Source organism: Bos grunniens, chromosome 1, assembly GCF_055505025.1.
Source record: "Bos grunniens cultivar Pamir isolate PY7600 chromosome 1, Bosgru_T2T1.0, whole genome shotgun sequence".
Lineage (NCBI taxonomy): Eukaryota > Metazoa > Chordata > Mammalia > Artiodactyla > Bovidae > Bos > Bos grunniens.
In genome coordinates, this window is record NC_141165.1 from 121,725,658 (window position 1) to 121,750,495 (window position 24,838).

Consider the following 24,838-nt stretch of genomic DNA (forward strand, 5'->3'; position numbering starts at 1 on the left):
ATTAAAGTGGCCTACAGAGCCTCATTAATTAATCCTCTCTCTTTAGAGACAATATAAACTAATAATGTATATGTTAATAGAATAGGGATTTAAACAAATAAAAATTTTTGATAAACTTTTATATACATACTTAATTTAAACTTAACAATGCCCCTGAAGATGATATTATTTTCTTTTGCTAGAAAAGAAAACAAAACCCCAGATTTTATAGAGATTTTAGTTGCTAAAGTTCATAGCAATTTAATAACATATGTGGAACTTAAATCTATCTTTTCTAGCTACAGATCCAAAGCTCTCTTGTCTCTCTATAAATAGTAAGCATATATTAAAGCATGAATTCTATTATTTTCAAAGCAGAATGGTAATTTTAGGATTTAAATAAATCATATTTATTAGAGTATATTAAATGTTTTTATATAATTTAGAATATAGCTTTAAAATAAGATCCTTGTATAAATTTAGTATTATATTCCAGAATTCATTGTTTGAAATGCACTGAATTTGTTCGTAGTAAAACTAGCATCTTATTATGGGAATAAATTTTTAAAAATGGTATTTTTGAGCCAAAAGGATTTTTCACATGTATTTTTATTCTAATTAGGTTGTCAATAAAAATGTACTGGAGAAATCAGAATTGCTCTATAGTCTGGTGCTCTGTGATTTTAAGCATGTTCTCTAGTATCTTTGAAAGAATAATGAAGCTTTTAGAGGAAATTTCTTCCTGTTATTATACTAAATTTCTTTGTCTTGCTAGAATGCTCACTTGGTCTGTAGAAACAATTCTAGACTAGCAAATCTACTGTTTTTCTTTTTTTAAGCTTAGGTACACCAATACTGATAGTATATACTACTTGGATTGTTTCTTCATAATCATCTATGAAAATATATAAGCATCATATCATTGAGGCTAGAAAAATGGTTTAACTTATTTGACGTATTTTAAGTTTTAAAAGGCATCATGTCAAAATAGACTGGCAGTCAGAAACCATAGATTCCCAGCTTACATCTGAAGCTGAAAAATCATTGCAGATCTCATTTTTTTAACTGTAAAATAAAAGATTTACATTAACTGGAGCTCAAAGGTCTTAAAGCTCTAAAAATGTGTGTACTCATTTTATGTATGGTTTTCCTTGTTTTTGTTTTTTAAATCATGGTGACTCTGTCTGCTATTGCAGTTCTTATTTTGAAATAGGGGTTTTCTTTTTTTCCTTTTTTAAATGAGAGGGAAATACTTTTTGCAGATTATGTCATGCTCAGTTGATTAAAAACTGATGCTTGGGCTGTATATTATGATACTAAATCAGAGTCCTTGTTTTAGGTTCTTCTGGACAGAGGCTTTATATTGCTTTTGAATAGAATGCCATTCTTTTAGAAGGCTTGCTAGAATCCTCTCCCTTTGAAGAACAGCCCTTTATAGCTCTCCAGTCTTCATTTCCTCCCAATACTTTCAATGAGATTTTCATTTCATATCTCATTTGCCTTGTATGTTTGAATAGTGCATGTTTTAGAGATGATTTCACAAAACTAAGCTTTATTGAGAGTTTTTTCACTCAGTATCTTTCAGAGGTCATTTAAAAATTTTCCTTCATAGTTGCACCTCATAAGCAATCACTGGCTTGTAGTGAGGGTTCAAAATGGTTTTTTTTATTTGAATTGACCTCAGTTGAATTATGAAGAAATAAGATAAATGAGTTTGTAAAATATAAATGTTCATTTGCTTTAGCACTATCTTTGGAAAGACCATCCTTTTCCTTCAATTACCTGGGCACTTTTATGGAAATAAATTGACCATATTTGTGTGGATATCTTCTTTTTGAAAGTGCTTATTCCATTTTGTGTTTTCATTTTTCATCTATTACTTGTAGAAATTCTTTATATATTGTGAATATAAATCTTTCACTGAACATATGAAAATATTTAACTCTCTGTTGATTTTTCACTATTTTAATGATGTCTTTTCATGAGTGAGTTCCTCATTTTAGTAAAGTTCAATTTATCACTTGTCTTCTTTGTGTTTAGTGCCTTTTGTGATCTGTTTAGAAATCTCTGCCCAGTCTAAAGTTAAGAGTATGTCCTTTTATTTTTCTGAAGCTTTATCATTTACTTTTACATTTATGTGTACAATCTATGTACAGTTGCTTTCTGTATCATTTAGGCATCAACATTCATTTTTTCCTCCATATGGATATCCATTAGTACAAAAGAGTTTATTCTTAAGCCCTCTTTTTCTCACTTGTGTGTAATTGCACATTTGTTATTAATTAGGTAAACATATCTTTGTGAATCACTCTGGACTCTCAATTCTGTTTCAGTTTTCTATTTTTTTTATCATTGTTTTAATTACAGCTTATATAAAACCTTTGACATATGATAGGATAAAGTATTAGTTGCAACAGTCATGTCCAACTCTTTGTGACTGCATGGACTGTTGCCTGCCAGGCTCCTCTGTCCATGATATTTTCCAGGTAAGAATACTGGAGTAGGTAGCCATTCCCTTCTCCAGGGGATTTTCCCAACCCAGGGATCAAACCCAGGTCTCCTGCATTGCAGACAGATTCTTTACTACCAAGCCATGATAGGATAAGCCCTCAATTTTATTATTCAAGATTGTCTTGGCCATTCTTGGCCCTTAGTTATATAAATTTTGAAATCGAATAGTCTATTTTAACTGTAATATAGCTTAGTATTAGCTTTAATAATAATTAAGCTGGCTTGTTCAAATCTCCACACTAGACAGGTTGAAAAGTCTACTATTTTGTATGACAAATTATTTTAAAATACCAATGTGACCTGTTCCAATTATTTGAATCTAAACAGAGTCTTTTAAAACTATCAGTAAGAAAGTGATTTTATGTTCTTTAGTCATTGGAAAGTGGTACTAAATTTGCCAACCTTCCTTGACATCAAAGTGGTAAAAATAAAACATCAACAACAATCTGTGAAGCAAAAAGAGAGAATATAGTTTCAGCAAAGATAAAATGTCTCATGCTCCTGAGTATGGTAGTTTTCAACCCTATGGTGCTTGAGAGAAGTCCCTCAGGTGGGTGGAAGTGAAGGGCATGTGTTTTCTAGAGCAGAGTCCCTACTGCCCATCTGTGAGAGGCAGTCAGGGAGACGCCTCAGTTCAAGGTGTTGTTATGAAGTGAACAAGCTGGAGCATTGTTGATAATTTTATATTTGTTTATGGTATTTCTTGGTGACAGAGGATTTTCATCTTGCTTCCCACCCTTTGCCTGTAGATAACTACTTCCAGTTTTATTCAGTTAGTATTAAAGTTGTTTTTAATACATAAGAAATGTTTTTTCAAAGGAGTCTGTGTCAAGCCTCTCAATAGTATAAGCTTCATTGTGGAAGAAAATGTATTGAGACAAACACATTCTTATCAATCTTATAAGAGGTGGGAGTTTTTGAAATGATGGTTTAAAAAAAAATCCAGATTCTACAAAGAATATTTAAATGATTCCTTAATAGTAAGAAATAGCCTGTTGTTGTTCAGTTGCATCTGATTCTTTGCGACCTTATGGATTACAACATGCCAGGCTTCCCTGTCCTTCACTATCTCCAGGAACCTGCTCAAACTCATGTCCATTGAGTTAGTGATGCCATCCAAATGTCTAATCCTGTGTTTCCCCCTTCTCCTCCTGCCCTCAATCTTTCCCAGCATCAGGGTCTTTTCCAATGAATTGGCTCTTCACATCAGGTAGCCAAAGTATCAGAGCTTCAACTTCAGCGTCGTCGGAGCTTCAGCTTCACCATGTTGGAGCTTCAACATCAGCATTGGAAGAACTCCAGTCCTTCCAATGGATATTCAAGATTGCTTTCCTTTAGGATTGACTGGTTGGGTCTCCTTGCAGTCCAAGAGACTCTCAAGAGTCTTCTCCTACACCACAGTTCACAAGCATCAGTTCTTCAGCACTCAGCCTTCTTACGGTCCAACTCTCATATCCATACATGACTACTGGAAAACTATAGCTTTGAGTATATGAACCTTTGTGGCAAAGTGATGTCTCTGCTCTTTAATACACTATCTATGTTTGTCATAGCTTTTCTTTTGAGGAGCAAATGTCTTTTAATTTCATGGCTACTGTCACTGTCCTCAGTGATTTTGGAGCCCAAGAAAATGAAATCTGCCACTGTTTCCACTTTTCCCCCATCTGTATATCATAAAGTGATAGGACTGTATGTCATGGTCTTAGTTTTCTGAATGTTGAGTTTTAAGCCAGCTTTTTCATTTTCCTCTTTCACCTTCACCAATTCCATTTCTGACTGCTTCCTATTATACCTAAAAGAAATTCTTGGACAATTTATAAATTATATCAAAATACACAGATAATTTCAAATTTGAAGATGTGGAGGATTTTTATATCAACTATTAGTAAAGCCCATTATGTTGTATTCAGAATTGACTTAATGTATTTTTACCTATTTTTGAAAAATATTAGTCTCAGGTGTACAACATTGTGATTCAATTTTTTTTTTACAGATTATGCCCATTAAAATTACAATATGGTGCTGCTGCTGCTGCTAAGTCACTTCAGTCATGTCCAGCTCTGTGTGACCCCATGGACTGCAGCCTACCAGGTTTCTCCGTCCATGCGATTTTCCAGGCAAGAGTACTGGAGTGGGGTGCCATTGCCTTCTCCTAAATTACAATATAATAGCTTTAATTCTCTGCACTATACAGTATATCCTTTATTTTATACACAGTAGTTTGTATTTCTTAATTCCATATTCCTAATTTGCCCTTCTCCCCCTTTCCCTATTTTTTCAGCTTTATTTGTTGACCTTTCTTATCCACCATGTACTGTGTCTGTATTTCTGCTTCATTTAAAGCTCTCGGTTTGGTGATTTCTGAAGTGGTTCATGATCAGCTCTAGATCAGATCATCACAAGATTTGAAGATGTAAAAGCAGTGGTTTCCCTCCTACAATGAAGTGTTTCTCCCATAAGGAAGTGGGTGAACTTGTTCTTTATCCACTCTGGGATTATTATAATGAGTTGGTCTATTAGGCTGTCAATAAACTAAAAATATTTATAAATAGCATGAAATGAAAGAATGTCACCGTTTTTATTTGTTGTTGTTGTTGTTTTTATGTCATCTTTTTTTTTTTTTTTGGACAAAATATATCAGAACTATATTTGTTTAGTTCTAGATGTTCTAAGGGTATAGGTTGGCAATCCCAAATGCCTCAAAATATGAATCGTGGGTGTACTCTTTCAAATAAAAAATATTGTCTTTGATGTTATTTTTATTTGGTGAGTTGTTAAGAATACCGCAGAAATCTGATTTGTATTGCAGTTGATACTTTACTTAATATTTTAAGGATTTTCCAATTTTTTCTCATTCAGATGGTATCTTTTTTGGTAGTTTTTGTAGTATTATTATATAAGTAGGTAGCAAATAATCAAGGTACAGAATTTTAAAGTATGTGTACTGAATATTACAGCTTCTCTCTTTCCCCTGTCCCTCACACTCAATTTTCAGCAGATATAACCACTACTTTTCTGTAATTTCTAAAGATTTTAAGAGCATTTGTACATAAATGGATTAAAACATATAAAATATATATAGATATATTTTTTCACCAGTGATTGAATAGTATATATGCTGTTCTGCACCTTGCCTTACTTCATTTAATAATGTATCTTGGATTATTTTTCATATTTATACCTGTAGATTTTCTTTAATACTTTTAATGATGACATAGTGTTCCCTTATATGAGGTTACATTAAATATCTTTACCCAGGGTTTTAACCAATTGGACATTAAGGTGATTTCCAATACTTTATATAATAAATCATGTTGCAGTAAAGATATTTCTACATTAATTTCTTTATACACATACCTGTTCCAGTTACCCACCCACCATTCATATGTAGCTGTATCTCCTTCACACATCCTTTCCAGCATAGCCTCAATTTTTTTTTTTGTCTTTGCTAACTTAATAAGTGAAAATAAAGTCTTTCATGGTCTTAATTTGCATGGGTGTTAATCTGAATGGGGCTTTCCTGGTGGCTCAGAGGGTAAAGCGTCTGCCTGCAATGCAGGAGACCTGGGTTCGATTCCTGGGTCAGGAAGATCCCCTGGAGAAGGAAATGGCAACCCACTCCAGTACTCTTGCCTGGAAAATCCCATGGACAGAGAAGCCTGGTAGACAACCAGTCTTTGTGGGATCGCAAAGAGTCGGACACGACTGAGCGACTTCACTTTCACTTTCAGTTAATCTGAATGAGGTTCAGTTTTTCTTTCTATGTTTGAATCATTTGTATTTACTTCGTTAAGCAAGTATAAAGTCTAATAACCAACTGAACATATCACTCAATTTAAACTGTCCCTTCTATAGGTAGAAACTTCTCTGCTCTGGGAAGCACCCTACTTTATTTTTTACTCCTTTTTAATCAGCCCTTTAATTGCATCTGGTTATTCTAGAACTGGGATAGAGAAACACAGGCAAGACAAAGACCAGGAAAATCTTACCTTCGTTGTGCCAGTTGAATCTTTTGCTGGCGTCTGTTAAGTATGACAATGCCAACACTGACTCTTTCACTTATAGGATATTTTTTGTGGGTTTCCCTGGAGATTTGCCTACTGGGAATCTGTGAGTATAGCTTCTTTGATGAGGGCCATGCTGTCTTTGCTTGGCTACTTTTTACTCCAATCCAGTCTCTTGGATTCCTCAAATCCACTCACTGTTGCGGGCTCTTTGCCTTACCAAGTGGTTATGTTAGATTGTCTGCTTTTTAAGATGACCCAAAGTGGGTCTCGATGAGTTCATGACTACTCTCACAGCATCACATATTTTGATGTTGATGAACATGTAGGGAATTCCCAGAGCAGCCCTTTCTTTGTGTCCAGACTTCGGTCAGTTTTTTTTTTCCTTTAGATTTATCATGGCAACTGTTTTACTCCAGTTATTGGCTAGTTCCTTTCATTTTACCCGTGTTGAAGAGATACCAAAATTCCATCCCAACAACTTTGCCCAAAGAAAATTCTCTATCAGACTCTTTAGCCCCAGACTTGCAGTTTTTTCACTTAATGCAACTTAGAAATGAGTAATGCGCTGGCAGAATTTGCTTCATAATCTCTGTAATGTCTTAGATTTTAGGATATTTGGGATTCTGTATATTGCTTTCAGTCTTTTGGATATCAGCCCAAACTTGAAGAAAGCAGTAACAGTCACAGCATCTTATTACACACATATGATACAAGAAAACCCCAAATCCCAGCAACACACGGTTCTCTCTTTTTCTGATTTCCCCAAAGCACAATAATTCATCCTAAGAAGGGAAATAATAATAATAAAAAAAAACTAATATAATGCATATTTATAACGGGAACCAATCTAAGCATTTAAAATATATTTAACCTCATTTAATTCTCATAGATACTATATCAGGTAGGTACTGTTATATTTATTTTATATATCATGAAACTGAGTATGAAAGAGATTATGTCATTTGTTCAGAATTACACATCTAATTATTACTGAGCCAAGATTTTGAAAAAAAAGTCTGTTTCCTGAGTCTATGATCTTAATTATTACATTATACTGATTTCCATTAAAATCTTACTGTTTCCAGGGAAACAAAATGAAATATAAGTACAAAGTACCTTCATTTCCTATTTGGAACCAGTCTGTTGTTCCATGTCCAGTTCTAACTGTTGCTTCCTGACCTGCATACAGGTTTCTCAAGAGGCAGATCAGGTGGTCTGCTATTCCCATCTCTTGAAGAATTTTCCACAGTTTATTGTGATCCACACAGTCAAAGGCTTTGGCATAGTCAATAAAGCAGAAATAGATATTTTTCTGGTACTCTCTGGCTTTTTCTATAATCCAGTGGATGTTGGCAATTTGATCTCTGGTTCCTCTGCCTTTTCTAAAACCAGCTTGAACATCAGGAAGTTCACGGTTCACGTATTGCTGAAGCCTGGCTTGGAGAATGTTGAGCATTACTTTACTAGCATGTGAGATGAGTGCAATTGTGTGGTAGTTTGAGCATTCTTTGGCATTGCCTTTCTTTGGGATTGGAATGAAAACTGACCTTTTCCAGTCCTGTTTTCCAAATTTCCTGGATGTATACTGTCACCCTGTTTATTTAACATATGCAGAGTACATCATGAGAAACGCTGGACTGGAAGAAGCACAAGCTGGAATCAAGATTGCCGGGAGAAATATCAATAACCTCAGATATGCAGATGACACCACCCTTATGGCAGAAAGTGAAGAGGAACTCAAAAGCCTCTTGAGGAAAGTGAAAGTGGAGAGTGAAAAAGTTGGCTTAAAGCTCAACATTCAGAAAACAAAGATCATGGCATCCGGTCCCATCACCTCATGGGAAATAGATGGGGCAACAGTGGAAACAGTGTCAGACTTTATTTTTCTGGGCTCCAAAATCACTGCAGATGGTGACTGCAGCCATGAAATTAAAAGATGCTTACTCCTTGGAAGGAAAGTTATGACCAACCTAGATAGCATATTCAGAAGCAGAGACATTACTTTGCCAACAAACATTCCTCTAGTCAAGGCTATGGTTTTTCCTGTGGTCATGTATGGATGTGAGAGTTGGACTGTGAAGAAGGCTGAGCGCCAAAGAATTGATGCTTTTGAACTGTGGTGTTGGAGAAGACTCTTGAGAGTTCCTTGGACTGCAAGGAGATCCAAGCAGTCCATTCTGAAGGAGATGAGCCCTGGGATTTCTTTGGAGGGAATGATGCTGAAGCTGAAACTCCAGTACTTTGGCCACCTCATGCGAGGAGTTGACTCATTGGAAAAGACTCTGATGCTTGGAGGGATTGGGGGCAGGAGGAGAAGGGGACGACAGAGGATGAGATGGCTGGATGGCATCACTGACTCGATGGACGTGGGTCTGGGTGAACTCCGGGAGTTGGTGATGGACAAGGAGGCCTGGCGTGCTGCGATTCATGGGGTCGCAGAGAATCGGACACGACTGAGCGACTGATCTGATCTGATCTGACCTTCATTTCTGGTTGTCTTCACATCTTTTGTTGGCTACTGAACTATTCTTGATGTGCAGACTCAAATTTGTTTAATTGGTAATTTTCAAATTATGCTAGAAATTGAAAGACACCTAAGAGGAAATTTTATTTAAAACTCAAGAATTCCAGTTAAAGATTATTTAGAATAAACTAGTAGCTCAACTTATGAAACAAAGTGGGATTGACAATTCTTGATTAAAAATGTAGCAAAGGCCCACCAAAAGTACATATTGTAAATATTGACATATCAGTACTTGAAATCAATGAAAATGACTGTAGAGAAGAGAAAAGAAATGGAAAAATTTTAATTTGAATATTCATAATTTGAAGCTCCAAAGTTCCTCTCCACCTTCTCTTTTCTTATTTTTTCTGTCCTATTTTTCAGTGTTTAAAAACAACCAATAATAAGTTTGTATTCAAAAGTAGAAAGAGAAAATCATCATGGGATGTATCTTCCTTTTTAAAACAATAATTTGAAGAGTTTATATAGGCAATTCAGAATGAAGTATCTTTGGATGATCTCATCTCGAATTTAGCTTTGATCCTAATGATATTTTTATTGAGTTAATAAATAAACATTTTAATATCAGAACTATGCTAAATTAATACTTTTTCATCTGGAAAGTATTTTCTAAAATAGGCTATATTTAACAAATTTAATTGCTTCATTTCCTGTGTGGTCAATTTAAATTACTCCCCATTTTTTCCCATTTTAATTTAACTGCAATTATTTTCATAAAATATATTATTTTTGTGTGATTGTTTCAAGGAAACTGGAAATCTATCAACTCTCTTGATCACATTTTATTGCTCATGTTTCTGTTATTGGAAACTTTCTTTAAGCTCATTATTCCAAAAAGTCCAAGATTCCTGGCTCAGTCTGACAAATGTATGCCAAAAGATTAGATTTTTCTTCAATTTTTAGGTGGTTGCAAATTTGCCATGTGCAACTTTAGATGTTGTCAACTTCATATGTCATTGATTATTTTTGTAAGATATAAGTTGTAAAAGTCTCCATTAACAGACTTATGTAAACAATAAACTTTACTTCCTGTTCCATAAATCAATTTACTTTCTAACTCTAATACCCATTCCTCAGCCAGGAGAAAACTTCCCCTCAATTACTCCTGACACTCTGTTCTCTGTAAAATTGTATTTCCTCTGTATAACACATGCAATTGCATCAAGTGTATCTTATTCTCAGTAGCAGGTTCACTTAAGTTGGTAAAATGCCTGAGTCCAGTCCTCATGACTCTTCACATATTTCTTTTGATTTTTTAGAACAGAGATGATCAGTGAGGTTTCCTGCCTTTGTTCCCATCTATGTATACACAATGCAAGCATTTCTCTTTGATATCTGTCTACTCATCTTCCTTGAGCTGTTGATGGCAAACAGAGCACAGATTCCCTTGCTCTGATAATATCGGGACATCTCTTGACTTCACTGCTTGAAGTTTTTGTTTTAATCTTTGGGGCAATAATCCCACTTACTTTCCTGTTTTGCCAAGAAACACAATCTTTGCCCAGAGATCCCTTTCATTCATTCATAATTATTATTTTTAACACCTAAATTCTTCTTAGGGTTTAGGGCAGGTAAAAACAAACACTTTAGCCCACTTCTACATTATATTCTCCTACAAATTTCCCAAGGTACTGAAATAAGGGTTGGCCTTCTTGCTTGAGTAAGACCCAAACAAAAACAATAATAACAACCACTGCCCCCAAAACCAGAAGAAAATAGGAGGGAAAGTATTTCAAAATATTATAAAGCCATGTTAGTGTATTATAAAATCACGTTAGTGTAATATTTATGTGATCAATTGCCAAGTTTCCACATGCTATAGAATGTTGTACTAATAGAATGTGATACTTCAGTCAGGTTACTTTTGAAATATATAGTAAAATTTCCCTTGGGATGTTTCAGCTGCTGTGAGCTTTAGTTTGTATTCATCTTTCCAGCAGTAGTATTAAATTAATTGCTGTGAAAGGCTCAAAGTATGGTTTTATTTTAGTAAGAAACTGAGGACATTCCTAGAACAGAGGTTTGTTAGATAAGTTTTGAGCAAGGTGAAAATTATTGGTTTCTGGCAAGTTGTGTATTCATTATACTGCGGAAAAGTTATGTATAACAGGACAAGTGTTGGCTTCTATCCATGTTTCTCCTTGTTTTGTGTTTTATTTTTTTTAGAGAGAAAAAGAAACAAATTTACAGATTTGTGAGGACATCTAGGAGGTCAGAGGTGCAAAATTAAAGCCTTTATTCATTTTCCTCTGAAATTTACTGAAACGGGAACAATTATGATGATTTGATGTACCCCTGACTGATTCAACACAACTCCCATCCACCCAGCTTCATGAGAGAGGATATTCACCAGGCACATGGGGAGAGTACAAGGGTCTAGATGACCTAAAAGAGAACTTATTTACAGTTTGTGTGTTCCTGACCTAGGGAGCTTATCCTGGCTCAATCTGTGTGTGTTTTGAAGTGAAAGTTTAGCAGGAAATGTTACATAGATTCCTGTTGTATAAAAATATAATCTGTGTCACCCAGGGCTCAAGGCCTAGATTATTAGGACTCAGCAATTATTAAACATAATAATAAACGTAATACTGAACATAATAACCCAAGAAGATAGAATTCCTCTTTTCCTACCTTACACTAGTGTGGGGGCATGTCACAACAGTAGACAAAAGAGACTGCGGAATTGAATCAACATGCTTCCCAGGTATTGGAGGAGGCAATGGCAACCCACTCTGGTGTTCTTGCCTGGAGAATCCCATGGACAGAGGAGCCTGATGGGCTGCCGTCTATGGGGTCGCACAGAGTCGGACACGACTGAAGCGACATAGCAGCAGTAGCAGCAGCTTCCCAGGTAGTCTAGTGGTAAAGAACCTGCCCGCCAATTCAGGAGAGATAAGAGACAGGGGTTCAATCCCTGGGCCAGGAAGATCTCCTGGAGCAGGGCATGGCAACCCACCCCAGTATTCTTGCTTGGAGAATCCCATGGACACTGGCGCCTGGCAAGCTACAATCCAGAAGGTCACAAAGAGTTGGACATGACAGAAGCGACTTAGCTTGTGGCAACAAAAGCCGCAACAGAGCAGCAACTGGCCTGCCAAATGTGCCCAGACTTTTCTATTTTCTTTCCAAGATGTGATTGGCACTGACTCATTCTTGTTTTGGATAAGTGAAGCCTTATAAAATTCTTGGATTTTCCCCAGTGGTAAAACATTCTGCCTTAGAAATAGAGAAATAGGGAAATGGGTCTTACAGTTGACCTTATAATTAAAGTTATTTTTACCAGTAAATGTGTTTATTTGGGAATGGCAGAGGAATTACTTGGACATGGCAAACCACTGGCAGATCTGCAAAACACAGGAGAGGAATGAGGAAGGAGTTGGGAGGGGCTGCTTTGAAGGAAAGTCCATTGCAGGAAAGTGAGAGTTTCTCCTTGGCACTTTTGGCGATTTCTAATTAGCTGGGCCGTTGATGGGCAAAGAGAAAAGTCTTCCTTCCTCCTGCTGGGGTAGTACAATAAGCTTCTTCCTCCCCAGAACTGTAAAATAAGCTGCAGTGAATGGTGTGTGTGTGTGTGTGTGTGTGTGTGTGTATGTGAGAGAGAAAGAGAGAGAGAGAGAGTGCTTTCCCTTCAGGGCTTCCTGATTTCATTTTAAATGAGGTTTTCCTTTATTGATTTTCACAAAATTAAATATTAAAGATGAATTTTAGCCAACAGTGTATTGAAGAAAAATATCAGAGGATTGACACCACTATTTGATATCATGATTTTCTATAAACTACTGCAACTAAGACTGTGGTCTTGTTGAAAGAATAAACAGATTAATGGAGGAGAACAAAGCTTCCAGATATAGACATACAAGAAGATAGTCAACTAATCTTTGACAAAAAGCCAAGGTGATGCAATGGAGAAAGGATAGTTTCAATGAATGCTGTTAGAAGAAGTAGATGTCCTTATATAAAAAATAAATCTAAACACAAACCTTTCACAAACACTAACTCCAAATGGATCATAGACTTTACATGTAAAACACTAAACTATACAGCTTACAGAAAATAACTTAGGGAAAATCTAGGTGGTGGTGGTCTTGAGTTTGGCAATGAGTTTTTAGACACACTTAAAGCACAGTCTATGAAAGAAAAAACTGAAGGTTGTACTTCATCAAAATTAAAATCTTCTGATCTGTAAAAGATACTGCTCAGAGAATGAAAAGATAAGCCACAGACTGGGAGAAAATACTTGCAAAAGACATATTTGATGAAGGACCAGAATATACAAAGAATTCTTAAAACTGAACAATAAGAAAATAAGCAACCCAATTTAAAATTGACAACAGATCTGAATCTTTGCCAGAGAAGATATATAGATGGAAGATAAGCAAATGAAAAGATAGTCCACATCATATGTTATTCAGTCAGTCAGCTCAGTCACTCAGTTGTGTCCGACTCTTTGCGACCCCATGAATCTCAGCACGCCAGGCCTCCCTGTCCATCACCAACTCCTGGAGTTCACTCAAACTCACGTCCATCGAGTCGGTGATGCCATCCAGCCATCTCATCCTCTGTCGTCCCCTTCTCCTCCTGCCCCCAATCCCTCCCAGCAACAGGGTCTTTTCCAATGAGTCAACTCTTCGCATGAGGTGGCCAAAGTACTGGAGTCTCAGCTTTAGCATCATTCCTTCCAAAGAAATCCCAGGGCTGATCTCCTTCAGAATGGACTGGTTGGATCTCCTTGCAGTCCAAGGGACTCTCAAGAGTCTTCTCCAACACCACAGTTCAAAAGTATCAATTCTTCGGTGCTCAGCTTTCTTCACAGTCCAACTCTCACATCCATACATGACTACTGGAAAAACCATAGCCTTGACTAGACGGACTTTTGTTGGCTAAGTAATGTTTCTGCTTTTGAATATGCTATCTAGGTTGGTCATAATTTTCCTTCCAAGGAGTAAGCGTCTTTTAATTTCATGGCTGCAATCACTATCTACAGTGATTTTGGAGCCCCCCAAAATAAAGTCTGACACTGTTTCCACTGTTTCCCCATCTATTTCCCATGAAGTGATGGGACCGGGTGCCGTGACCTTCGTTTTCTGAATGTTGAGTGTTAAGCCACCTTTTTCACTCTCCTCTTTCACTTTCATCAAGAGGCTCCTTAGTTCTTCTTCACTTTCTGCCATAAGGGTGGTGTCATCTGCATATCTGAGGTTATTGATATTTCTCCCATTAATCTTGATTCCAGCTTGTGCTTCTTCCAGCCCAGCGTTTCTCATGATGTACTCTGCATATAAGTTAAATAAGCAGGGTGACAATATACAGCCTTGATGCACTCCTTTCCCTATTTGGAACCAGTCTGTTGTTCCATGTCTAGTTCTAACTGTTGCTTCCTGACATGCATACAGGTTTCTCAAGAGGCAGGTCAGGTGGTCTGCTATTCCCATCTCTTGAAGAATTTTCTACAGTTTATTGCGATCCACACAGTCAAAGGCTTTGGCATAGTCAATAAAGCAGAAATAGATGTTTTTCTGGAACTCTCTTGCTTTTTCCATGATCCAGTGGATGTTCGTAATTTGATTTTTGGTTCCTCTGCCTTTTCTAAAACCAGCTTGAACATTATTAGGGGACTGCAAATTAAGCAACAGTGTGATACTGGAACTACCTATTAGAGTGGCAAGAATCCCAAACACCAACACCACCAAATGCTGACAAGAATCTAGAGCAACAGGAGCTCTCATTTATTGCTGGTGGGAATGCTGTATGTTTCTTTGGAATTCTCTGTCCTTTCTGATAAATTTTTCTTGAGTATAAAACTGCTCTAGAAAATAATTAATTAAAAATTTTAAATCTCTGTAAAACAAACTGGTAAAATATGCTATGTAATTTATGTGCAAGTAAGAAAACGAATGCACAAAAAAGTGTAGTAACTTATCAGTGGTCACTTTTTTTTTGAGGCTAAGCCGGCCCTGAAGACTTTGTCCTGGTTCAGATAATTAGTCATCAACCTCATTTCTATCACCTGTCTCTACACAAATAACCTCTGCTTTATACTGTGTCATTCTGTTTTGTCATATTATCATTTTCTCATTTAAAAAATATTCAAATATTTATAAGCATAATCAGTCCAGTTCAGTCACTCAGTCATGTCTGACTCTTTGCAACCCCATGGGCTGTAGCACAGTAGGCCTCCTTGTCCATCATCAACTCCCGAGTCCATGTCCCATGTCCAAACCCATGTCCATCGAGTTTCAATCTATCCCAGCATCAGGGTCAAGTCTTTACTAAAATGTTAGAAGTTATATGGAGAGGCAAAATGACAGATCAAATGTAAAACAGAAAAATGGCATACTTAATTTTCATACTTTTAAAAGTCTCAAGCCACTTGTTGCTGGGATTTTTTATTCAGCCCATTATCTTTGGAAGAATCCAACTTTCTATTATTTTTTGACTTTTCACTTGTTCTTCAATCATTTCTTTCCTTTCCTTTTTCCTCAATGAAAAGTTCTAAGAGAAAAAAAAAATGAGAGGGTGAAAAATATTACCCAGTATTTCTTTTATGTTATCATGTAAAAGATCCCAATTATTTCTGTTCTATTCTTTTGTCTTTCCCTACCAAGTAACCTCAGCATGCCAGTCACTAGCCCGACACTCATCAATTTATTAACACCCCACCAAAGAAACATTACTCTCCAAAGAGGAATATTAATGGTTCTCCTGAGCCACACTATATAGATAGTTCCATTTTGCATTTCCATAATACTCTCAAAATTAATGTCAACATGCATAACATATAAGTTCTGTTTAGACCTGTTGAATAAAAAAACTACTTCTTACCAGATATGTAACTTAGGGCACATTACATGAATTTTGGTAATTTCCTTTTTTTATCTGTAAAATGTATATGATAATGGTCCTTAATAAGGTTATTGTGAAAAATAAGTGAGTTAATATATGAAAATATATGAAATATATGAATATATGAAATATATGTGAATATGTGAAATTTATGAAATGAGTTAATATATGAAATATATGACTCATTTGAAAAGACCCTGATGCTGGGAAAGATTGAGGGCAGGAGGAGAAGGGGACGACAGAGGAGGAGATGGTGGTATAGCATCACCAGCTCAATGGACATGGGTTTGGGTGGACTCTGGGGGTTGGGATAGACAGGGAGGCCTGGCATGCTGCGGTTTGTGGGGTCGCAGAGAGTCAGACATGACTGAGTGACTGAACTGAACTGCATATATGAAATAAACTCAGAACGAAGTATCAATGTTTTAATACAGTGTGGCTTTATTAATTTCACATATTAGAGACAATAAAATCTCTAAATTTAAAATATGCTTAATGTTGCGATTATTTCATGGGAATTCTCTCATCTTGAACCTATTTCCACAAATATTCAAATTATCCATATATCAGCAAATTACACTTTATACTTACCATGCTAATACAATTGCCCATCACAGAAGACTGCTTTCTATAGATGATCCTGATGATCAAAACTAGTGAGTTCTGTCCTCACAGAAGCAACCACATAGAATCTAGAATTAGTCCCATTCCATCCAAATGAGGTAAAGTATTAAGACAAAGATAATCACCCCATTTTGGAGGAAAAATGTGCTAAGAGCTGAGAAATAAAGTGGATTAAGAATTTGATTATGTCTTTTAAGAATTACCAGGCAATCCTAAATCATATATATGTATGTGTGTATATATATATGCATATATATCCATATCTGTATCTCTCTGTGTATATATAATATAAATAAATATATTTAAAGGTCTGTGATCCTTTTAAAGTAGACTCTGAAAGTGCTTGGAAAGCAGAAAATATAAACATAAATCTTTTTCAGATAAATGTTTTCATGAGGGCAGGTACCTTCATAGGAGAGAGTCCCAAAGTCCCAAAGTCATTGCGAAAGTACACTTCAACCTGTATTTGAATAGCCCACAGGAGCCCTTTCATATTAGTGCTCAACAATATAGGAGGATTTTGGCATCTTACATTTTTGTGGCAACCATAGTAAAGAGCACCTCTGGATATTTTCTCATTGTTTAATACTTTTAGAAACAAAGACAGCATTTTTTTAAATTGTAAATTACATGATGTCATATATGCAACAATCTAGCTTCCTTCCAAAGCCACAACATATAAGTAATACAGGAGAAAAGGAAAAGAGCAGGAAAATTGCAGATGCCCTAAAATAATTAGTTAGATCAGAATCAGACCTGGGATATGCCTGAATCACTTGGGAAAACTTGTTAAAATACAGATGACAGGACTCCATATGTTGAGATTCTATTTCGGTAAGTCTGTGATGGGCCAGATATTCACGTTTAACAAGCTCTTCTGATGATCCTAAAGCACACTGAAATTTGAGTTCCCCTGAATAAGGCTAGCAGAAGGAACAAAAGGAAGGTCTGTATGTAGGCCTTTGGCAGTCAGGCCTTAAACTCAAATTCCTAAAGGTGTGAATGGCAAGGAGGGAGAAGCTTCATTCTTCTTTGTTTAGATTACTTGATTTTAATATTAGTTTCTAAAATCTTGTATGTATTAACATTTTGGTTAATTAAGGCAATTAAACTTGTTTCTATCAAAGTGACTAAGGATTAATTTATCTATCTATGTACTGAAAGTGAAAGTCATTCACTCATGTCTGATTCTTTATGACGCTATGGACTGTAGCCTGCCAGGAAATTTTCCAGGCAAGAATACTGAGTGGGTAGCCATTTCCTTTTCCAGGGGATCTTCCTGACCCAGGAATAGAACCAGGATCTCCTGCATTGCAGGTGGATGTTCTTACTGTCTGAGCCACCAGGGAAGCACATTACCTACAAATAGGCAGTGATATTCTCAACACAATTATTTTGAATTTGCCTAAGAAAGTTAGGAAATTAAGAAAAAAAGATCAGCAGTTACCCAAGCTAAATACGTATAGTATTTCCAAAGACACTGGTTTAATTGTTTGTGCTGCTTCATACCACACTGCTGCTGCTGCTGCTGCTAAGTCGCTTCAGTCGTGTCCGAATCTATGTGACCCCAGAGATGGCAGCCCACCAGGCTCCCCCGTCCCTGGGATTCTCCAGGCAAGAACACTGGAGTGGGTTGCCATTTCCTTCTCCAATGCATGAAAGTGAAAAGTGAAAGTGAAGTCGCTCAGTCGTGTCCTACTCTTCGCAACCTCATGGACTGCAGCCTACCAGGCTCCTCCGTCCATGGGATTTTCCAGGCAAGAGTACTGGAGTGGGTTGCCATTGCCTTCTCCGCACTATGTAATGATAAAAACAAATAAGATCAAATAGAATAAACAAATAAAGAAATATGAAGAAATACTGACTTCTACAGAAACTAACCTAAAACATTATAAAGCAAGCTCTTCAAAACAAGGTGACAATAAAGGATCATGAACAAATATTTAACAATTATGGAAGTGTTTATCGTAAACTATTTTACAACATCTCTTACAGTGTATACTGAAATAAATTCCAGATATGTTTGACTATAAAAAGTCAAACAGAATATTTTATTTCACCAGTTGATGAATATCTTTGTTTATCTGAAGAAAGTAGAAACGGCAAGGAAAAAAATGATAGACATAAACATATACATTCATATATAACACTAAAAATTGAAGTACTGTAATAGCTTAGAAAAGGCTGTATTTCCATTTCCACATAATGGCTAAATGGCTCCAACAAGTGAAGAGCTAAATAAGATTTATAAGAAAAAAGGCAAGATACTAATAAATGAAGGGCCCAAAGTTGTAAAAAGAAATTTACACAGAAGAAAACACAAAACAAATCAGTTTTGTTTATTTATGTACTTCCAATTTTTATGCTACTCTGCACTGAAAAAGATTTGTAGAAGAAAAAGTAAAGAAACAGATAGGAAATATTCATTCTCTTTAGTAATTAAATAATGAGTTTAATTATAATTTTATTTTATTTTTTTAATTTTTATTTTATTTTATTTTTTGACTTTACAGTATTGTATTGGTTTTGCCATATATCAAAATATAATTTTAATCTCACTAAATTACATGAAATCTTTTCTTAAAAGAAACCTATTACCAATACAAGTCCACTTTGCAATTAATGATTATAATTTATAGTGGTAATGCTGTTATAGTTGGCACTATCTTTTGGAAAGCAATATGGCAGCAGATAAATAATATGAAATATAAACATAGACATACAGTTGAATGAATAGTAAGTTTAGCTGTTAGTTAGTAATATAATTTCAAAAAGAAAAATAATATTTGATGGAAGATTTTCATCACAGTATAATCTTTCATTTCAGCTAAGAGAACACTTCTTAATTTCTTATTTCTATTTAATTATTTTTATCCAGAATAGTAGAAATGAGTTGGTAAATTTAAATAAATAAAATAATATTCTGAAGTTTCTCATAAAATAATTATTGAAACTAGGGAAAACCAAAATATTCTGAAATGATATCAAATATAACAGTATAAATTAGAATGTCTATCTATTGCATTTCTTGAAAAATCATTCATTGGAAACAGATTGGACATTGGGAATTCTCTGGCAGTCCAGTGGGTAGGACTCTGGGCTTTCACTGCTGAAGGCTCAGTTCAGTTCAGTCACTCAGTCACGTCCGACTCTTTGCAACACCATGGAGTGCAGCACCCCAGGCTTCCTTGTCCATCGCCAACTCCAGAGCTTGCTCAAACTCATGGCCATCGAGTCAGTGATGCGATCTAACCATCTCATCCTCTGTCATCCCCTTCTCCTCCTGCCTTCAATCTTTCCCACCTAAGGGCTAAGGTTCAATCATTCCTGGTCAGGGAACTAAGATCGCATAAGCCTTGTGGTGTGGCCAAAAAAAAAAAAAAAATGGAAATCACAGATTAGACAATGAATTTGAGATTCATTTATTCATGTTGTTATGTGAATCAATAGTTCATTCCTTCTTATTAGTATTCAAATGTATAGATGTATCAGAGATTGTTTATACATTCCCCAGTTGAGGGATATTTGGGTACAGGTTTTCGTGTAGTGAAAGCAACCATACTTAAAAGGCTACATACTATAGGCTTCTACATGTGACATTTGGGAAAGAGAGAAAACTATTATGACAGAAATCAGATTTGTGGTTGGGTTGGCAAGGGCTGGAGAGAAGAAAGGATTTCAAAGGGGTGAGTAATTCGTTTCCTAGGGCTGCTGTAACAACTTACCATATACTAGGTTACTTAAAACATATTAATGTTATAAGTGCTTTTGGTGAATTTCTCAGATGGAAATGAGAAATGTGTTATTAGACAGGGGGGAAAAAAGATGATTTTTGTTATTAAGTGACAGAATACTTGGCTAAATTGTGTTCTGACTTTGGGAATTAGAATTTGTAAAGTGATGAATTTGGATACTTAGATAAGAAGACATCTAAGCAAAGGGTCGAAGGCATGGCCCAATTTTTCCTTGCTGCTTATGGTAGAATTAAAGAGAAATGGAGGTAAAGTAAGGAAGGAACTGTTAAACTAAAACGAACCAGCAATTGATTTGGAAAATTCTCAGCCTATCCATATTGTTAAAGATGAGAAGTTTGACCTGGAGAGAAGTTTGCCCCAGGTTGGACCACATGCATAATCTCATCTATACTTGATTTAGATGAGTTAGAAGAGGAGACTAGGGACTTACTGAATTTATCATATTTAGATGAGGTTTTGGATTTAGAGTCGATGCTAGAATGAGGTTAGATTTTAGGGAATGTTAGGAGTGGGTGAATACATTTTGCATGTGAGAAAGAAAAGAATTTGGGGGTACCAGAGAGAAGACCACCGTTGGTTAAACTGTGTTCTCCAACAAAATATGTTCAAGTTCTACCCCCTGATGTCTATGAAAGGGACCTTGTTTAGAAACAGTCTTTGAAGATGTAATCTGTTTCAGATTCGATCGTTCTGAGTTACCGTAGGTCCTAACTCCAATGACTGGTGTCTTTATGAGAGAGTGAGAAATTTTTGATACACAGATGCACAGGGAGAATCACATGTGAAGATAAAGGTAAAGATTATAGTGATGTACCCACAAGCTAGAGTGCCAGGGATTGCTAACAGAAGCTACAAGAGAAGCATGAAACAATTCTTTCAGAAGAACCAGTTTTATTGACACTTTGTTTTGAACCTCTAGCCTCCAGGACTGCTCAGTTCAGTTCAGTTCAGTTCAGTTGCTCAGTCATGTCTGACTCTTTGTGACCCCATGAATCGCAGCACGCCAGGCCTCCCTGTCCATCACCAACTCCCAGAGTTCACTCAAACTCATGTCCATCGAGTTGGTGATGCCATCCAGCCATCTCATCCTCTGTTGTCCTCTTCTCCTCCTGCCACCAATCCCTCCCAGCAACAGGGTCTTTTCCAATGAGTCAACTCTTCACATGAGGTGGCCAAAGTATTGGAATTTCAGCTTTGCATCAGTCCTTCCAAAGAACACCCAGGGCTGATCTCCTTCAGAATGGACTGGTTGGATCTCCTTGCAGTCCAAGGGACTCTCAAGAGTCTTCTCCAACACCACTGTTCAAAAGCATCAATTCTTCGGTGCTCAGCTTTCTTCACAGTCCAACTCTCACATCCATAACCACTGGAAAAACCATAGCCTTGACTAGATGGACCTTTGTTGGCAAAGTAATGTCTCTGCTTTTGAATATGCCATCTAGGTTGGTCATAATTTTCCTTCCAAGGAGCAAGTGTCTTTTAATTTCATGGCTGCAATCACCATCTGCAGTGATTTTGGAGCCCCAAAAAATAAAGTCTGACACTGTTTCTACTGTTTCCCCATCTATTTCCCATGAAGTGATGGGACCAAATGCCATGATCTTAGTTTTCTGAATGTTGAGCTTTAAGCCAACTTTTCACTCTCCTCTTTCACTTTCACCAAGAGGCTTTTTCGTTCCTCTTCACTATCTGCCATAAGGGTGGTGTCATCTGCATATTTGAGGTTATTGATATTTCTCCCAGTAATCTTGATTCCAGTTTGTGCTTCTTCCAGCCCAGTGTTTCTCATGATGTACTCTGCATATAAGTTAAATAAGTAGGGTGACAATATACAGCCTTGATGTACTCCTTTTCCTATTTGGAACCAGTCTGTTCTATGTCCAGTTCTAACTGTTGCTTCCTGACCTGCATACAGGTTTCTCAAGAGGGAGGTCAGGTGGTCTGGTAGTCCCATCTCTTTCAGAATTTTCCACAGTTTATTGTGATCCACACAGTCAAGGCTTTGGCATAGTCAGTAGAGCAGAAATAGATGTTTTTCTGGAACTCTCTCGCTTTTTCCATGATCCAGCGGATGTTGGCAATTTGATCTCTGGTTCCTTTGCCTTTTCTAAAACCAGCTTGAACATCTGGAAGTTCACGGTTCACATACTGCTGAAGCCTGGCTTGGAGAATGTTGAGCATTACTTTACTAGTATGTGAGATGAGTGCAACTATGTGGTAGTTGGAGCATTATTTGGCATTACCTTTCTTTGGGATTGGAATGAAAACTGACCTTTTCCAGTCCTGTGGCCACTGCTGAGTTTTCCAAATTTGCTGGCATATTGAGTGCAGCACTTTCACAGCATCATCTTTCAGGATTTGAAATAGCTCAACTGGAATTCCATCACCTCCACTAGCTTTGTTCATAGTGATGCTTTCTACGGCCCACTTGACTTCACATTCCAGGATGTCTGGCTCTAAGTGAGTGATCACACCATCATGATTATCTGGGTCGTGAAGCTCTTTTTTGTACAGTTCTTCTGTGTATTCTTGCTAACTCTTTTTAATATCTTCTGCTTCTATTAGGTCCATTCCATTTCTGTCTTTTATAGAGCCCATCTTTGCATGAAATGTTCCCTTGGTATCTCTAATTTTCTTGAAGATATCTCTAGTCTTTCCCATTCCAGAGTGTAGGAGAATAAATTTCTGTTGTTCTAAGCTACCAAATTTATGACAATATTTTGTAATTTAATGTCATTTGAAATCTCTAGGAAATTAATCCAGAACATGAGAAAAAAAAAATTGGGAGTGATAGGCCTGTTCTAGATCTTGAGTTCAATGTTCATCAGACAATTACATCCATGTATCAAAACTATTGGGCACGAAAAAAGTGAATATTCCTGATGTAAATTTAAAAGATGAATTTTAAAACACATTGAAAGAAACTGTCAGGAAACAATGGAAAAGCATGAGAAAAGGAAATTAGACATGAAATTGGGGTACACTGAACTTGGGGTAACTTGAATAGTGTGTGTCTAGTTATTGGTGAGGTTATGTCTATGACTTGTTTTATGGCATATTAGTCATTATTATGGTCAACTGCCATAGCTCTGTTCTAAAGTGAAAATGTAGATGCAAATTGTATGCTTGTATCAAAGTATTATGAGAAATTCAAATTAATAAGTAAATATTTAAAAAAGCATAAAATTAAAATGAACTACTTCTTACATTCAATCTTAATTTCTTTACAGTTTTCCAAAAATCCTGAGGGGATGAATAAATGTATTCATAAATAAATAAATTGAAGCTGGTAATATAGTTTTTAAGATTACTTTTTTTCATTTTCGAGAAAACTGTATTATAGGACATTAGCAGAAAGATAGAAAATGTAGAGTAAGTCATAGCCCGTGGCTGTATTGGTAAGATTCTGGGTTAGTAATATTTTGCCTTTCCATTTGAATGGCTACTAGTTCCAAATAAATTTTTTTTCACTTAGAGGACAGTGCCAATGAAGCCACAGCCTATAAAGAATCTATTAAAGAATTCTATCTTATTGTTCCATGAAAGATATTTCAAGCCATATGCATCCTCTTTTGAACTGGAAAAGCATGATAGACAGTTGGAATCTTTGAGACTTAAATATACATCATCACAAGTATCTCCTGGTTCTGTTGACCTGGTCTCTTCTTTAAACAGGTGTCTGATGCAGTAAGGAGAAACTGGAGAAACAGTGGACGTGTGTGTGCATATTTCAATGATTTTGATAGTCTAGATATATGATATGACTAATATATATTCTACTGGTCAAAATTGGCTCCCTGCTCTTTGTCTTTGCTCTTTTACACATAACTTTTGGGTAGATGGTCAACTTTATAAGGATAACTGCTGAGACTACATTTAGCTCATACTTCTGAGTTCTAATGTCTTATATCCATTGTATTCAACCAAATGGATAGTTAAAGAAGTCTAGGTGTCATTTCTGGCTCAACATGTCTAAACTAGGAATATCAATTTATTATTTCATATTCTCTGCTCCTTCCTCTACAAATGGATGTTTTGACTTCTCCCTTTTCTTTTCTCATATCTCACCACAGAGAATCCATTGTATAATTTTATCAGTTGTATTGACACTTTCTACCATTCATTCTTTTCTTGCTCTCCCTACTGCAACTAGACAAATCCTGTTCCTTATAATATTATTATACAATAACAAAGAAATGTCTTTGCTCCTTTTTCATCCCTATCTCTACTTATGTATTTCTTCCAGTTCATTATATATGTTGAGACATTTAATTAATATTCATAGAAATATAATTAATGGCCATGCTAATTTGAAAGCATAATAAATAAATAAATATATTTGACATAATAATAAGCCAAGGTAAATAAAAGTTACATACATGTATGTTTTTAAATAATAACATTAAAAATCCTTCAAAAATGATTCTGTTACTCTTTTGGACTAAAATGTTTTCATGAGGAAAAATGTGAAAAAATCCTTACCATAATGGTGCATTTATTTTATAGCTTTTAATAAGTGAATGGGGAAATTCCATAACAACATTTAACACTATGTAGAGAATATTCATTGGAAGGACTGGTGCTGAAGCTGAAAC